General features: G+C 44.5%; 2 long non-coding RNA genes across 2 annotated transcripts; both read left to right on the top strand.

The window, feature by feature from the left end:
• The first annotated feature begins 1888 nt into the window (after positions 1 to 1888).
• On the top strand, positions 1889 to 2599 carry LOC129750108 (uncharacterized). Its single transcript, XR_008738291.1, has 3 exons — positions 1889 to 2037; positions 2096 to 2276; positions 2391 to 2599. It is a non-coding gene; the product is annotated as an uncharacterized LOC129750108 (long non-coding RNA).
• A 13383-nt stretch (positions 2600 to 15982) lies between these two features.
• On the top strand, positions 15983 to 16851 carry LOC129743585 (uncharacterized). Its single transcript, XR_008736621.1, has 3 exons — positions 15983 to 16096; positions 16165 to 16295; positions 16373 to 16851. It is a non-coding gene; the product is annotated as an uncharacterized LOC129743585 (long non-coding RNA).
• Positions 16852 to 18698: the final 1847 nt, after the last annotated feature.

Genomic DNA, 18698 nt, shown 5'->3' on the forward strand with positions numbered 1-18698 from the left:
ACTCTAAGCGCTCGCAAGCGCTTCCTGGCTTAGTTTATTTCCCTCAGAATTAACGGTGGTAGAGTGCTATTTTCAGAATGGCCAATCTAAGAATTTTTCCTAGGAAATTCTCATAGTGCGATTTTGGGGTTTGGTTATTGGTGGTTCAATTAATTAACGATCGTTATGTCATCATCAAATTTACATCCGGATCGATCTCAGATCCGCTCAACGAGTTTGGTGGAGTTGCAAAGCAACACAAAAAAAATTGTAAATTCAACGGGATTCGAACTCGTGATCTCACGATTGCTGGGTTCGAATACTGCAGCGACCCAACCGACTGAGCTATCGCAGTTGGTTAATCACTTGATGACCTAGATAGGTAGAAGAAAATGCTGCGGTTGATTTGGATCATGAGTACTCACTCGTTTGTCAGTTGCTCAAACCTTATTTTTACCCGGAAGAAGCTCGGTTTCCGGGAAAATCCTGGTCGTGGGTTCTCCTGGTGATGGATTCTCTAAGCTGCTCAGCTGCCGTCTCGCGTATGCCGCTTCGCCGAACCTACGGTGTTCTTGTCGGTCGAAACGTACCACGTGTTGTTGGGTGGCTCTCGCAAGTCGGTATCGCTTTCCTATGGACTTGTCGTACGGAATTGCAGGACAATCGGCACCTCCAGTGATCTGAGAATACAATTAATTGAACCACTACGCACTTTCATCTCAATTAAAAACCAATTACCCTTTCTTCAAATTCTGATCGCACTTGAAAAACTAGCACTAATATGGGATGCACTCGGAGGGACAACTGAGGGAAAAAAGTAACTTTTAATACTTGTTGAAGACCTAGTTTTTAAATTAGTACCTTTTTGTACTAATGCACGCGCGAAACTTCAAATTATTTCCGATCCTTCCTGCTTCACAGTCCAAAGAAAAGTGAACGAGAAAAGAATCAGCCCTCAGATCAAACTGGTTATTGATCTTCGTGACCGGAACTACGTAATTATTAGCGAACTAATAATTACGAAATTCCCCGAAGAAAATATCTTCTTATTAGAATTGTTTTCCTTTCACCCATCCGAAATCAAACCTCCTATCTCGGGTCTAAGTTCGGGTGGAGCGATATCGACAAGCAGGTTCACCACTACATTCATACTATCCCCGTGCTGGGGTTGTTGACCGGGCGCCTACCAAAACAGCTGGTGATAACTGGCTTCACCTAAATCCTACGCTAAGCGATCACATCCCAGTTGCAAAAATATCTCATTATGGAATTCCTGCATGACGTCATAGGTGGAATTCCCTCGGAAGGAGGGTTGACGCCGTTGAGTGCCTCGGTAGGCAGCACTCTCGTGAGTTCCTGGAGTAGGAGACCTCTCTCGGAAGCAGAACTCGCAATCTAATTTTAGATTGAGTAAAACGGGGATGGTCAAGTGAAATATGTTCTTTGAAGTCGATATTTATCGAAATGAAATCGGGATGTTCAAGAAGAATATTTTCAGCAAAGTCGATACTGTTACAATACTTGCCCCGTTTATGGGGGCCAGTGCGGCAGGTATACGTTCGTTGTTTCTCCGGCAGTGTTATTTGCACTTGCCCCATAGTTTCAATACACAAGAGTGGATGTTTTCACCACTTTCAGGATGAAAAAAAATCTGTACCTTTTTTATTTCCAGCCTTAACACCAAAATATGTTCTCAATTTTTTGTATTAAGTGTACATAGACCGAAAATTCAATCATATATTAGAACTTACCCTGACTATTCTCGTCACTGGATGATTTCTCTCCAGAATCATTAGGTTCACGCTCGTTTTTTTATAACCATTTTCGAGTTTTATTTAACCGTTTTATGGTTTTTCTCTGAAAACTTCGAAAATTGTTATTTTTCAACCAGAATGAATTGTTAAAATTCAAGCATATTCAAAGTTTTGGTGGAAAACCAAAAAAATGGTTAAAATTTCAATAACAAGCGAAAATTTTCGTTCCGCCATTGTTTTTTTCAGCGACTCAAAGGATCGGGCTCCGTTTTTCTTCCTTAAATTTCGCAACACAGTTTCAAAGGTAAATTATTTTCTGTTTGCATTGTGTTCATTATAATGTTTACGATCCACATCTCTAGTTTCATTTTAGGCAGTCGCTGTTAGAGCGCGGAGGAACGCGGAGCAATCGAGTCGAGGAACATGCTGAGAAAATTTGTCATCAACTGCAGCGGAAAAAATGCACCAAAAAGACCACCCGATAAGAACAAAAAAGTTCCGGATTTGGAACTCAAGTTTGAAGCGCTATTCGAAGAGTAAAAGGTGAGTTTATTTTAAATACTATTGGGCATCTGCAGGAAATTTTAGGAATTAGAAAATGTATTGAGAAGGCGGATAGATTATTTATAACCTAAAACGTCTTATGCTTCTCCGCAGGAATATGAATCAGCTCAACCGAAAATCGATTTGAACCCAGGAACCTACAGAAAATTGGAAATCGATTTTATGATCTACATACAGAAAGAGACAGCTTCTTCCGGCAACCCAAAAACACTCCCGGAAATGTCCATAGTACTAATCGGAGGATCAACACCTACTGAAAATTGAACAACATCATCTTCAAGAACTGATGAATGTTATTCTATATTAACTTGTTCAAATTAAATAACAATAAAAAACTATGTGTTTCGCAGAAAACTCATAAAATGACTTAACCCACAAAACTTCGATTATGGTTATTTTTCAAGCGTTAATGGTTTAACACGGCCCAGCGTGTTCATCATGAAAATCAGGATCGTTCAACCGTTGTTTACAAGATGGTCCAGGGCTAACTACCGTGACCGGCCCTAATTCTGCGCAGTCCCAAACTCTGCGCATTTTCATATTCAAACAGAAATATCTCAAGATGTGATGAACAAAATATCCATGAAACAAGCTGAAACTCTTCAGTTACTGTTTATCTTCAAAATGCTTCCAATTATTTTGAAATCTGATGAATTGTTCGTGAGAAATGGAAAAAATCAAAATAAATGTAGTAAGCAAACGTTGAAAATGGCCGCCGTTAGCAGTCCAGCTTAAGTGTTAGGAAAACAAAAAGATCAAATGAAACAGTGTTAAGCAGAATTTTCTCATTGGAAATGCCTCTACGGGGAAGATAAAATCATTCTGAACATGACTTCTGAAATAATTTGAGAAAAAAATGGTTTTTCAAATCAAAACAATGATTTTACCAATGCGCAGAATTTGACACCATTTGTTTACTTATGTTCCTAATGCGCAGAATTAAAAGCACGGAATTAACTGATGTTAAAGCTGCAAGGAATTGAACGCAGAGAGTTAGGAGACTTTCAATTACAGTTTTCTAATAAGTTTTTATGAAGATTAGGTATCCGTAAAGTTGTTGGGAGTTTCTTAAGAATCTCTACGAAACTTTTGTTGACAAAAAAAAGAAAATCACGATTTGCGTTCTCTATCGTGTTCGCGTGTTAATCGTTTAGTCCCAACTGTACAGACTGTTCCGACGTATGGAAGTAGTTCCGGCAAGCCACAAAATCACCCCAGCTGGGGGAACTACGCGAAGCTTCTCTCGGTTCACCCGCTCACTCGCACTCGTTGACTAACTGATACTGACTGATAGTAAACCAAATGAAGCAGCGCGTAGTTCCCCCAGCTGGGGCGATTTTGTGGCCCGCCGGAAATTCTTCTGTATGTCGGAATAGTGTGCACTGCACACCAACGAAACAAGTTAATTTGACCAGATCCGGCGAAGAACGTGATCGGTCAACAAATAGGTATTGGGTAAGCGAGCAGCAGGAAAAAGCATCTGCAAGTAACATATAGCAAGTGTAAGAAATAGTGAAAGAAAGTGTCACATAAGGTTCAAAGATCCAAGGCTTGAATTGGCCCCTTTTCATCATTTGCAATAGTTTACTAAGCGTAAAACATGTTTTTAAGACTTTTTAATTAAATTCAATGTTTGTCTTACAAGTACGGAATGGTATACTGGTTTTATTTGGGTGCGCAGAATATGGGACATATGCGCAGAATTAGGAACAAATAGAAAATAGTGCAGAATAAGGGCCACTTGCATTTTTTTCCAAATGTTGTAAATAATCCACATTTTTGCTCCGAAATTGAGCTCTCATTATTTTTGCCGTTAAATTTGTTAGTTAACCCAACTGTACACGAAATTTTGAGGAAATTCATTGAAAGGTAAATTTTTTATAACTTAAAACATTTGAAAAATCCTTAACTGCGCAGAATTAGGGCCGTTCACGGTATATCCTGTTCTAGGTTTTCAACAGCCAATACTGGCTGTGATATTGATGGATCTGGTAATTCAACCGGTTCCGGTTGTTTATCAGATGATCCTGGGAAAACGAATTCTCGTTCATTGTTTCCAACAGCTAATGATGGCTGTGATGGATCCGGACAAACAGTCGGTTCCTAGAAAATAATAACGTTAACCATTCGTCTAATTACGTCCATTCATCAACTTACCTTACGGAACTGATCAGTTCGAGAGAAAAAGCTTAAAAGATTTTTTTGCCTTGGTGCTGCTCTTTTCATTTTGATTTTGAATTCAACGCTTCCGGTTCTCACTGCACACTTGAAATAGATTTAATGGCGCTGAAAATTACTCCACACTTTTTCAAAACGTTCCGTTAATGGCGTTCAAACGATTCAAACTCACTGGCTTTCACGCTCGATTTTAATTAACCATTTTTGTTTAAAATGTAACCATTTTTTGGTTTTCGATGGAGAACTATCAATTTGGTTACTTTTTAACGATATTTTTCGCATAAATTTTAACCATAGTAGAAGTTCTTCAGCATTCAACCAAATTTGGTTAAAAATTCATCCATAAAATAAACGAACACCGCCATTTTGGAAGTTTGACCGGTCGCGATTTCCTATTTCAGTGAACGAAAAATCAAATTTAAAGCATTTTCACACATTGAAAACCTTCAAGACACGATGGCCTAATCCTGAAATTTGCAGTCTTTTTAAAGGGAGGTGTTTTTTTTTCTGTGAATTCAGTAGAAATGTTGCAATTGAATTTATATTTTTCTTTGATAGTCCCTAAATTGATATGATACGAGCAATTGGCATTATTAACTCAATAAAAACCCATCCCCATGTAGATTTTTGGAAGCGTGCACAAAAATAAAATAAAAACCCCAAAAATAAGTGAAATATACTCCGCATGTAAAAGGAGTGAGTAAATTAAAATCAGCGTGCAGAAACCGAAAGAAAAAACAAAACAAAACAAAACGACCGAAAACCGCTTTGTCGTTTTCCGGTGAGGAGAGATCACCACACCACACAAGTTCGTGGTTGGAAAAAATAGTTCTGTCGCCCGGGGGAGAACCGCGTGGGAAGTGCGCCGTAAAAATCCGAATTAAGCCACTACACGGCGAAAAGCCAGGCCAGGCCACGTGCAGCCACTGCACCGATCTATTCGAGGAGGAAAAGGCCTCGAGCCTAAAAAAGGGTAGCCCCAGCTGGGAATCCCGGTCCGGGAGAAGCAAAGGAAGAACGGCAAAAGGGTCGCACAGGCGGCCCTTTTTTCCACATCTGCATTCCCTATCTACCATCACTATCGGGACCTCGGTGGCAAACTCCCAGGGTTGGCTAGCGACATCAGTGCTCCAGGAAAAGAGCAACCGACAAGGAGAAGTTGCACCAGCAGTGTTGTTCCTCTTCGGTGCGCCAGGGCGGTCGGTTTTGAAGAAGAGCATCTTCAGTGGTTCGCGATAGGAGCTCCCGGTGACAAGCAACTGCAGTCGGAAGGAAGACGAGCAGGAGAAGTTCAACCAGCGCTAGCAGATTGTCGCTCCGTGCGAAGAGCGGCAGGAAAAGGGGAAGAAGCAGCTACTACTGGACCCCAGACGGCGCTGCAGGTAGGAGGGCGTCCGAGAACGGAAGCAACAGCACCAGCGGTGCTATTCCATCAGTGCGCCAGGTGGCGCAGAGTGGCTATAAGCAAAACAGCACCAGTTGTGCTATTCAGGTGGCGGCGGAGGTGGCCGAAACCGAAACAACCGCCGTGCGTATCCATCGGTGCGCCAGGAGAAGGAGATCCTAAGGGAGAATCGGCATCTGTTGTGCTTCACTGTCGAAGCGAAGGGCGTCAAGCGGTCAAAAGGAGGACGCAGTACCACTAGTGCCCACAGGTGGCACTCTCGAGCGAAGATCGGAGGAGCCGCTCGCAGGCAATCTTCAGATCCAGTTCCAGCTGGAAAATTGCCGGCGCACATCAGCAAGTGTTCTGGGCGAATATCAAGCGGAAGGGAAGCAGCTACGCGAAGACACATCCACATCGTTGCAAGGGCGACGTGTCGTCGAGCAGGCGTGATCAACACGGGGCGAATGCCCACAGTGGGACCGGCGAGGCCGAGGCGGAGGAGATCCCTCCAGGGACGACGATATGAAAAGCGGTAAGTGCACGCAAAGCGGGGAAAAGTGGGAGAGTTGAAAACAAAATGCCATAATATGAGCAAAAATTTAAAGAAAATTCATCTTCTAATTTAAGTGGCATCGACCACAATTAGCCTCCATTACAAATGGCGCCCAACTAAATCGAACCTTATGATTTAGTTAGATAAATTTCAATATCATTAGTAATTGCAATGATATGAGTATGATTTTTGAAACAGTTTATTAGTTAAAGGAACTGTTATGCTTATTTTGTTTATTATCGCTCGAATTATTCAATCGTATCAATTTTGTAATCTGTAAGTCCACTTATTGTTAAATTATCTGGTTTTTTGGATCCAAATAAATAATCATGAACAAACTAATTGAATTGTATCATCTTAATGATGAGGAGATGGAATATGAATTGGCCTTGCGCCATGTTACAAATCTAGCCCCATCTAGAAGAGCTAGGGTGGTCAAGTTGAAAGCCCTTGTCCAAGAGGACACCCTTAGAGACACCATTTATGTTAATTCGGAACACGTAATGTCGCCGGAGTTGAACATCGAGGTCTGCCAGAGGGCAGTTGTAGAATTGAGAAATCATGTTGATTTAGCCACGCAGAATAGAAACGCCGATCAAATGGCTTGCGCGAAATCGAGATTGCTTCATTACCGGCAAAGATTATCACTGATTCCAGTGGTCGCGAGTTTAGAGGAAACGCGTAGGGTCGTGTGCGAGCTTGTAGAGACGCTGCTAGCTCAGATAGAGTGCGTGAACAGTGCAGTCAATATGGTGCTAAGTGAAACAGAAAACACTAGCCTTTCAACTAGTGTCCCAACCATCCAGGCAGAGAACAGTAGCAGTAGGGATGCCTGCGATGCGTTGACGACTCCACCGAGGCCACAAGCAACCGGAAATGATGAAGGAGCACGAGCACGGATGCAAGAAGCGGATGTCGAGCCGTCTTCTCTTCCATTCCAAGGAGGCAGACAAGGACAGAGGGACTCGGAGGAAGTAATCATCCGGAGGTCGGGTAGTTCGGCTGGTCTGGCTGCTGTGAACGTTCTGGACGAACTGCGGTTCGACATTCAACAACGACAAAGGAGGCAGCAGCAGTTGAACGACAGCTTTACAAACCGAAGTGGTAGCAATTACGACAGGCGGATGCAGAAGGCGATTCACAATTGGCCTTTCAAGTTTCGAGGCGAAAAGGACACCACGTCCCTCAACATTTTCCTAGACCGAGTGGAGACGTTTGCCAGATCAGAGGGAATCGACGATCAGACACTTCTGGCTTCCATAAAGCACCTGTTGCTTGAAGACGCCCTCGACTGGTACTCCAGAGCACTTGCCCAACGTCGTCTGTATTCCTGGCAAGCATTCAAGCAAGAAATTCGACGGGAGTTTCTGCCAAGCGGGTATGCGCAGATCCTGAGGCTGGAAGCCAGCTTCCGTTTTCAAGGTGCCAACGAAACGTTCGATAAGTTCTTCCGTGACATCTCTACCCTATTCCGCTTCATCGATCCACCACTTACGGAAGAGGAGAAGTTGTTCATAGTCAAGAAAAATATGAACATGGACTATGCAACAATAGTAACAGCAGCTCAGCCTAAGACACTGATGGACCTGGTCAACGTCTGCAGCAACTTCGACGAGACAAGGCTATTACTGAACCAGCAGCGCAGGATTCCGATTCCGCACAACAGCTTACTAGAACCGAATTTCGCAACACCAGCAACAACAAGTCGATCTCAGCCACATCAGCAGCAGCGCTTCGGGAGATTGCAAGCAGTGGAGGCGGACGAGCAGTTGTACGGAGCCACGTCATACTCAGCACCATCGCATCGGCTTCCAATACAACAGCCACGCTTCAACAGAGTACACGCGGTGGAGAACGAGGCCCAGCAAGGTGCGGCTTCAACGTCAGCTATCCAAACTGAAGCAGATCTAGTGGATCCAGAAGAAGCAAACGGTTTGCAAGGGGACTTCAACCAGCTGTACGAGCAAGTTTGTGCCATGAAGCTTCAACTGGAGCGCAGATCGAATCGTTTCAATACAGGACTACAGCAGCAGCACTCTGTACAACGACCGGAACAGCGTCAACAACCGCCTACAACTTCGGCAGGTCAGAGCAATTTGGTGAATCGGCAAGGCAGTCAAGCGGAGAACTATCGAATACAACATCCGTTGCAACAGCAAGCTAAATGGGCGCCGCGGCAGCAGCTTCAACAACAGCAGCAGCCTCAACAGCAGCCTCAAGAGCAGCAGCTTCAACAACAGCAGCCTCAACGGCAATTCCAACAGCACTATCAACCACAGCTCCAGAACCAGCAGCTTCAGCAAGCAGGCAGCAATATGTACGATCTAGATCCTGTTCAGCATGCAGCGTACCGTCCAGCGCTTTGCTGGAACTGCGATGAGGAGGGGCATAGGTTTCCGGATTGCACAAAGGCACAAGCAATTCTTTTTTGCTACAGATGCGGTCGAAAAGGTTACACGTTACGCAGCTGTCTTGTTTGTAACAGTGAAGCGGAAAACGCCGCAGCGAGGAGGTGGTAGATGAAGGGCCAGATTCTTCGCAACACAGCTATCAACCTTCAATACCTCCCGACTTACTAGACATCAACTCTATCATTATCAATCCCGGACATGACAATCGTCCACACGCCGTTTTGGACGTTCTTGGAAAGAAAGTTACAGCTTTGTTGGACAGTGGTGCAAACTGTTCTTTGTTAGGTGGCAGTAAAGCACAGATTGTAGAAGAGCTTGGACTACGAAAAGAAGCACTGAGCGGTGGGATCAAGACAGCGGACGGAACGCCACACCAGATCAATCACTTCACACGTCTGCCAATATCGTACAACAACCGAAGCGAAATTTTGCCGGTTCTACTCGTGCCTAGCCTGCCAGATTGCGCTATCATGGGCATGAACTTCTGGCAAACGTTTGGCGTCAAGGCAGTGTGCTTCTCGATAATGAGCAGTGAAATTGAACAAGATGCAGAACCTATGAAGGCGCTTTCACCAGAACAGCAAAAGCGACTAGACCAAGTGGTACACATATTTCCGAAGGCAGAAGATGGTAAACTAGGTAGGACGCAGATCTACGAACATCAAATCGACGTCGGGAATGCGCCACCAAGGAAACAACGGTACTACCCAATGTCGCAGTACGTCCTAGCGGAAGTTAATAAAGAAGTCGACCGAATGCTATCCCTAGACGTGATCGAAGAAGCAGTGTTCTCACCGTGGAACAATCCACTGGTAGCGGTGAAGAAGAAAGATGGCAGATACCGGGTATGTTTAGACGCAAGACACCTGAACTCAATCATGGTGAACGAAGGTTATCCGATACCGCAGATCTCCGCAATCATCAATAACCTCGGAGGATGCTCGTACATATCTTCAATTGACTTGAAGGATGCCTTCTGGCAAATGCCGCTCCAACAAAAGTCACGACCCTTAACAGCATTCACGGTACCATCCCGTGGTCACTACCAATTTAAGGTTGTTCCTTTTGGCATCTGTACGGCAAGTCAAGGACTCGCAAGACTAATGACACATCTTTTCGCGGACATGGAGCCATTCGTCTTTCATTATTTGGACGACATCATTATCTGCTCCAAAACGTTTGACGAACACGTAGCAGTTCTTCAGGAAGTGGCAACCAGACTACGTCAGGCGAATCTCACCATTTCTCCGGAAAAATCCAAGTTCTGTCGCCAACGCATAAAATATTTGGGCTACGTCCTCAGTGAAGGAGGATGGAGGGTCGACGAGGAAAAGGTGGAGAGCATCGTCAAATTTCCAGTTCCAAATACACGAAAGGAGGTTCAAAGATTCCTAGGCTTATGCGGATGGTATCGACGCTTCATTCCGGAGTTTTCACGAATTGCTGCACCAATCACGGAACTCACGAAAGCCAAGATCAAATTTCGATGGACAACAGCAGCAGAAGAAGCTTTTCTCAAACTCAAGTCAGCTCTAGTCACCGCGCCAGTACTTGCGATGCCGGACTATACAAAACCGTTCTCAATAGCATGCGACGCTAGCGATGTCGCGATTGGTGCTGTATTGACGCAGGACATCGAGGGAGAAGAACACCCGATCAGTTATTTTTCCCAGAAGCTATCTTCGTCGGAGCGAAAATACACAGTTACAGAAAAGGAGTGCTTAGCAGTTATTCGTGCTATAGAAAAGTTTCGTGGGTATATAGAAGGGGTACGCTTCGTCGTCTATTGTGACCATTCCGCCCTCAGCTACCTGAAAACTTTAAAGAACCCCACAGCCTTGATGAGCAGATGGCTTTTGAGACTCAACGCGTTCGACTTCGAAATCAGGTACCGGAAGGGCAGCTGCAACACCGTACCAGATGCGCTATCCAGAGTAGTCTGTTCGCTAGTGTTTTCGATTTCCGAGGAAAATGATCCATGGTACAAGAACATCGTCAAGCAGGTGGAAAGGAAAGGCGACAAATATCCCGATTTCCGTATCGCGAACAACGAGCTCTACAAAAATTGTCATTGTAAGGATGAGGCTGGTTTAATCACGCATCGATGGAAGAAAGTAGTTCCGGAAAACCACCGAGCAGAACTCATTCGGCGATACCACGACGCACCATCAGCAGCGCATCTAGGCTTCCAGAAGACGTGGCACAAACTACAGCAGCACTATTACTGGCCGAAGATGCAGGACAACGTCGCCCGTTACGTCAAAGCATGCAGTACGTGCAAGGCTAGTAAAGCGCCCAATATAAGAATGATGCCGCAGATGGGGAAGCTCAAGCCAGCGAAGGTCCCGTGGGAGCTAATTTCTATCGATTTCGTCGGACCATTAACCAGATCCAAGAAAGGCAACACTGTGCTGCTAGTAATTGTCGACTGGATCACGAAATACGTCATCGCTCACCCGATGCGAGCCGCTGATTCGAGCAAGATGGTCGAGTTTTTGGAAGAAAAGGTGTTCCTCAAGTTCTCCAGACCAAGGATTATTTTATCAGATAACGGCAAGCAGTTCGAGTCGCAGGTGTTTCGAGCGCTGCTAAGCCGTCACAACATCATCCACATGAAGACCGCTTTTTACGCACCACAGGTCAACAACGCCGAGCGAGTGAACAGAGTTCTAATCACTTGTGTTCGATCGTTGTTGGAAGAAGATCATCGAGAGTGGGACAAGAACCTGGCCGCCATCACCGCAGCCATCAACAGTGCGAAGCACGAATCAACCGGAGTCAGCCCGCACTTCGCCAACTTCGGAAGGGAACTTCTGTTGCACACGGACCTCTACACTCTGCAGGACTTAAACGTGTCAGACGATCCAAAGGTCGCGCAGGAGATGCGGTTATCCACGATCAACAGGATTCACAAATTCATCCAACAGCGGATCAAGAAGACCCACGAGAAGGCAAAGAAGCGCTACGATCTACAGAAACGTACTGTGTCCTTTCAACCGGGCGAACTAGTATGGCGCCGCTCGTTTGTTCTTTCTTCGAAGGCGGACCACATCAACAAGAAACTGGACCCCAAATTCATTCCGGCTATCGTTAAAGAAAAGCTGGGAGCCAATCTTTACACTCTGGAGGATGTCCTCACCGGAAAGCGAGGTCGCTACCATGTGAAGGACATCAAACCAGACTAGTATTCAAGCTATGTAAGCAACAACGCTGACCACAAGCTCACTCGGAGCACAAAACACGAAATGGAGAAGGCTGAAGGACCAACATCATCTTTGAAACCTCGCCCCCAACAACTCGGAATAAATTATGCAGAACTCTTCTATTCGAACAACTCGATGGAGCACAGCTGATGCAAATTCGTCGCTAGGACACCGACGAACACAACTAAGCAGGCGTGTATGAAGGAGACAACGGCCTTGCGCGGGACCAGCGTCGGCTGAATGGACTCTGAGAACTCTGCCAGGAAGTTCGTCAGAATTTGGAGAGGGCTGGCAACCTTGCGTGGGATTGCCGCCACTCATTGTCCAGAATGCAATCCTGTCATCTGAAGCAGCGTAGCAGCGCTGGGGATAGTAGTACTGGTGAGCCACCGTAACCAGGCGCTACACACCATCGCAGAGAACCTATCCAGGTTCGGGATATTGGAATGTTCGGAAATTCAAGTACAGCAGCTCCAAACACCACGTCGCTGCAATTGAAAGGATTGTCAGGACATCAAGAAGAGGATTCAGCACCAGAGAACACAGTTATGCGAAGAAGTTGTGAGGAGTAGACATCATGACGGCCGCTACTACCATATCGACTCTCTCTCGCTAACTGTCAAAAGCCACACGCCCATAATCCAGCTATGACCGCTACCCAAGGTAGTCAACAAGAGCCTAACGAGGTCAAAACACGCCAGTCGTTACTACCACAAACAGGAGATCATCCACCAACCCCAAAAATCTCCGAATCAATACAAAAACCCTTCAGCTATGACCACAGCCAAAGCCTGTCAACCAAGCGCAACAGCGCAGGAAATACCGTTAGGCCGATCGGGAAAAATCGTGCATCTGGAAAACGCAGTGAGCAATATCTCTTATCTACCTCCTCGTGAGTATAGTAACAAGTCTAGCTATGTCCGCTACCCAAGGTTGCCAACAAAAGCATCGCCGATGCGAAAAACACGTTCATCGTCAGCACCACAACCATCTGCTTTGCTCGACGACTCCGGAAGAAGGGCCCGTCTGAGGGAGCTCATTCGCAGCAGCAGCAATATCCGATTTTGTCCCGCTAACACGAACCCTGCTTATTCAGCACAGTATCAACAGGACGAATCAGGACAACGCCCAGGGTAGCTTGAAAGAGGTTGCAAGATTCCTGCTGACTTTCTCCTAGTCCGGAGGACCATAGCTGACCAGGCTTCCCAGAAATAAGAAAACCGAACAAGTACATCCACAAGGACCTCCCGATTAAGACTACCCGATTAAGACCTCCCGATTAAGACTACCCGATAAAGACTACCCGATAAAGACTACCCGATCATGACTACCAGATCAAGACCATCTTCAATCAACCATGACAACTCCCGATTAAGACTTCCCGATCAAGACTATCTTCAACCAGCCATGTCAACTCCCGATTAAGACTTCCCGATCAAGAACATCTTCAACCAACCATGTCAACTTCCGATTACGACTTCCCGATCTAGACGAAATTATCAAAAGCTATCTACCAACTTTGTCAAGACCACAAGCTATGAGAACACCATCTACCACGGTCCACACCCCAAAATACGCGCAGCGGAACCACAAATTACCCTCGCCTGAAATGGTGTCGACAGTTCAACTGTCCGATTCAGACTTGACCACAAATCACCAACCTCATAGAATGATACATAATGGATCATGCACAGTTGTCAAGGGGGTTGCCAAGGAAACATCAAAAGGAACGCGATCTGGAGGCGCGGTATAACCTCTATTCCGGGCCCTTGGTAATTAAGAGGATTAAATCCCTCTTTTCCTTAGACTTCTGTTGCTCTTAGTATAAACCAGTTAAGTTCCCACCTAAATTTCGTTTGTTAAGTTCTATTTGTAAGATCTAGGTTATTATCTCTATCAATAACCATTTGATTTTGGATTTTTGTATGCTGCTGAGGTGGATGTTATTAAGTAGATTGTTTTAAGGATTCGAAGGAGTTTCTTTCTGCCAGATATACTGGTAATTATCGACACATTTGCCATAACTCGTTGGCTTTGATTTTGTTATAGATTTTGCCAAGACTCGTTGGCGTAGAGATCTAGTTTATTGATTCGTCTTTAGTTTTGAAGAAGCTCACCACTGCAGGGTGAATACAAGTGCGAAGTTTTCTCGACACAGCCGTCGATTTTCATGTCTCCTTCGAACTCCTAGTGGCGTGATTATGAATTTTTCATGGATCCTTGTCATGATCCATGAAAAATTCTACCAAAGCAGCAATGTTGTGTTGCAATTGAATTTATATTTTTCTTTGATAGTCCCTAAATTGATATGATACGAGCAATTGGCATTATTAACTCAATAAAAACCCATCCCCATGTAGATTTTTGGAAGCGTGCACAAAAATAAAATAAAAACCCCAAAAATAAGTGAAATATACTCCGCATGTAAAAGGAGTGAGTAAATTAAAATCAGCGTGCAGAAACCGAAAGAAAAAACAAAACAAAACAAAACGACCGAAAACCGCTTTGTCGTTTTCCGGTGAGGAGAGATCACCACACCACACAAGTTCGTGGTTGGAAAAAATAGTTCTGTCGCCCGGGGGAGAACCGCGTGGGAAGTGCGCCGTAAAAATCCGAATTAAGCCACTACACGGCGAAAAGCCAGGCCAGGCCACGTGCAGCCACTGCACCGATCTATTCGAGGAGGAAAAGGCCTCGAGCCTAAAAAAGGGTAGCCCCAGCTGGGAATCCCGGTCCGGGAGAAGCAAAGGAAGAACGGCAAAAGGGTCGCACAGGCGGCCCTTTTTTCCACATCTGCATTCCCTATCTACCATCACTATCGGGACCTCGGTGGCAAACTCCCAGGGTTGGCTAGCGACATCAGTGCTCCAGGAAAAGAGCAACCGACAAGGAGAAGTTGCACCAGCAGTGTTGTTCCTCTTCGGTGCGCCAGGGCGGTCGGTTTTGAAGAAGAGCATCTTCAGTGGTTCGCGATAGGAGCTCCCGGTGACAAGCAACTGCAGTCGGAAGGAAGACGAGCAGGAGAAGTTCAACCAGCGCTAGCAGATTGTCGCTCCGTGCGAAGAGCGGCAGGAAAAGGGGAAGAAGCAGCTACTACTGGACCCCAGACGGCGCTGCAGGTAGGAGGGCGTCCGAGAACGGAAGCAACAGCACCAGCGGTGCTATTCCATCAGTGCGCCAGGTGGCGCAGAGTGGCTATAAGCAAAACAGCACCAGTTGTGCTATTCAGGTGGCGGCGGAGGTGGCCGAAACCGAAACAACCGCCGTGCGTATCCATCGGTGCGCCAGGAGAAGGAGATCCTAAGGGAGAATCGGCATCTGTTGTGCTTCACTGTCGAAGCGAAGGGCGTCAAGCGGTCAAAAGGAGGACGCAGTACCACTAGTGCCCACAGGTGGCACTCTCGAGCGAAGATCGGAGGAGCCGCTCGCAGGCAATCTTCAGATCCAGTTCCAGCTGGAAAATTGCCGGCGCACATCAGCAAGTGTTCTGGGCGAATATCAAGCGGAAGGGAAGCAGCTACGCGAAGACACATCCACATCGTTGCAAGGGCGACGTGTCGTCGAGCAGGCGTGATCAACACGGGGCGAATGCCCACAGTGGGACCGGCGAGGCCGAGGCGGAGGAGATCCCTCCAGGGACGACGATATGAAAAGCGGTAAGTGCACGCAAAGCGGGGAAAAGTGGGAGAGTTGAAAACAAAATGCCATAATATGAGCAAAAATTTAAAGAAAATTCATCTTCTAATTTAAGTGGCATCGACCACAATTAGCCTCCATTACAGAAATAGCTGTTGAATGCTTTTTTTGGTGTTGAAAATTTTGTTTACGTTTTAGCAAAAATATATTGGAAACTTTCATTTGAATAGTTTGAAATAGTTTTCTCACTGCTACTTTCAATCCTTTAGGTATATAGGCCTATAGGCTTAAATCACGGAGCCTGGGGTTGGCCTGGAGCGACCGTAAGAATGAGATCGGGAAAAATCTTCAGATGCAGAAAGCAACCGGAGGTGGCTGGCAACGTAGAGGATTCGAATTTGGGTTTCGATCCGGGTTCGCCCGGCGGTTCGGTAAGTTGAAATAAATCCAATAAGTACAAACAGTGAAGATCAATTTATTTATTCCAACTCCCCCACAGGGTTTGCCTGCAATCTTGGCCTGGTCACGTTTGGTTGGGTTTGTAAAACATCGAAATGTGCAGTAAAATCACAATGTCCGCCGACGATTCGATGGTGCTAGATGTGCCCCGCAACGAAAATCATCAGACAGGTAAATATTTGCTTTTCAAACCCTTTTTTGATCATTTTTTTTATAAAAATCTAAAATTTTCCTCTCTTTGTTTACAGTTGCGAGCGTATTTCTTGCAAACAATTAGCTGATAGCCAATCAACACATTTGCCAGTTCGGTCACTTTGATCTTCCCAAGGCCTGAGAGTTTTGGTGCAGCATCCCGTACAAATGCCAGCAAGCGGCGGAAGCTACTCTGTTCCGCGGAAATGTTTTTCTTCTGAACTGACGATGTGATTGAGGGTGGAGGTATCAATGGTAACAGCATCGTTTTTTATTTATTTTTTACATAGTAACAGCATCGATGGTTATTGAATCCTATCTAAAGAAACGAATTTCGAAGAGGTTCACAAATTTTCGGTTTCCCCACACAATAAATCATCTCTTCAATTTGTTCCTTTGAAGATGATGGCACCGATCGGTATCGAGTTCTGGATGTGCGAGATAAATACGCGCGTTCGATAAACGCATCAGAAAAAAACAGCAATGTCCGTTGTGGCCAGTGTGCTTTCGCATGAATAGGCAGTTTTTTATAAAAATGTACACAAAAATAAAATAAAAACGTCTTTAAAATCCGAAATGTATTTTCATTTATGTAAAACTTTCTAATTCCAGCATTTTTAATAATAAATTCACCCGCTTTCTTTCCATTTTGTGATATGGTTCAAAATTAACCGTTTTTCAGCTTCTTCGCAATAATTTCTTGCGGTTAAAAAGTAACCATATTTCCACTTCTCAAGAGAAGTCAAAAAATGACTTCTATGGAAGAAACCAAAAAATCACTTAACGCGGAAAGGTGTGAAAATGGTTACTTTTTAACGATAATTGGTTAATTAATTTCGAGCGTGAAAGTTTCATCAACTTTTGACAGATCATACGGGTTTTTCTTAAGGAGAGAATGAATAATCAAGGAATATTTAAATATTTATATATTTAAATATATATATTTAAATATTCCTTGATGAATAATGGCCCTTATTCTGCGCCTCGAGTGACGTGACGATAGTCGAGTCACCCAAGTCACTCTATTCCCGTAGTCGGTTTAGGTGAGGATTGTCACTTCGGATGAACTTTGTGAGTTCTTACCCTATTCTCGTAGTGACCGTGGGTGAGAATCGTCGCATTCGGGTGACGATTTTAGGTGACAATTGTCGGTACCTTTTCAGGTGGTGACAAGATAGAAATTCAATGAAAATTTTTCATAAAGCAAACTTAGTTAGGCTTTAAATAGTTCACCACAGACAACAATGGCAATTTTTAGAAAACCCAGATAAACTTATTTACCTTTTTAAAGAAAATCAATTTTTTCACCCCGTGAAAAAAAAAATTGTAATGAAAAAGATGATTTGTAAAAAGATGATTGTAATGAAGATGATTTAAAGAGCTGATTTTCAAATCCAAATCTAAAGTTTGTTTCTGCATGTATAAAGTTATTTATTTTAGAAATCAAAATCCAAATTTTAATTTTACAATAATAGCACAATATTGGTATGAAGGTGTTGATGATAATATAATCCTTTCAACGAGTGATCATCTCCAGTTTTGCCCATCTCCAATTGGATCCATAGAAGCCTGGAACTGAGGCTTTCTGACGAACATGTTTCCTGGATCACATCCGCATCTGATAGCCGATAGGTTGTCCGGTTGCTTCCAATTTTCGGCGGCATTCCATTATGCTGACAAAACCTGCCACCTTCAATTCACCCCTACGAAAAGTGCAAGAAAATATATCCGGATTAGCTCGGATCATTTCTGTTTTTTTTTTAAACTTACTTGTTGTTAAATCCTTTCTTATCCAGGGACAATACAATACCGGTTTGTCGGGACAGCAGCCGACGACTCCTGCATTCGTTTTGCATATTTTCCTCTGGGTATCATCGTATCAGCCAACTACATGGTTATGTTTTCACACCATCCGCTGCACTTCTGAACTTCTTATCTAGCTTGAATGCCTTGCTTAGATCGTGCAATTCGACGGTAGCCTTTTTCGAACCGAAAATCTTACTAGTTGAATTAAAAACTAATTTAAAAGTTTGAAAGCGCTTACAAAACAAAACAAACCAAGCCGGTTAGACACATAAGTTCATTTGGTCACTCACCCACAAATGAGCACCTGTCACTTCACCCACACAGACTCCGGGAATAAGGTGACAAATCTCACGGTGACTCGAGGTGAGGTGACAATCGTCACCTCATGCGCGGCGCAGAATAAGGGCCAATAACTTTTTGCTTCCATCGGCCCCGTGGGCTTGCGCTTCGTTTGAGTTGGTATCTGTCATACTCATACTGTTTTTCAGTTTCATGCACGGTTAGATGAAAATCAGGACAAATCAGGACATTTTAACCAATGTTTTTCAAAAATCAGGACATTTCAACCATTTGAAA

The sequence above is a fragment of the Uranotaenia lowii genome, chromosome 2, assembly GCF_029784155.1.
Source record: "Uranotaenia lowii strain MFRU-FL chromosome 2, ASM2978415v1, whole genome shotgun sequence".
NCBI lineage: Eukaryota > Metazoa > Arthropoda > Insecta > Diptera > Culicidae > Uranotaenia > Uranotaenia lowii.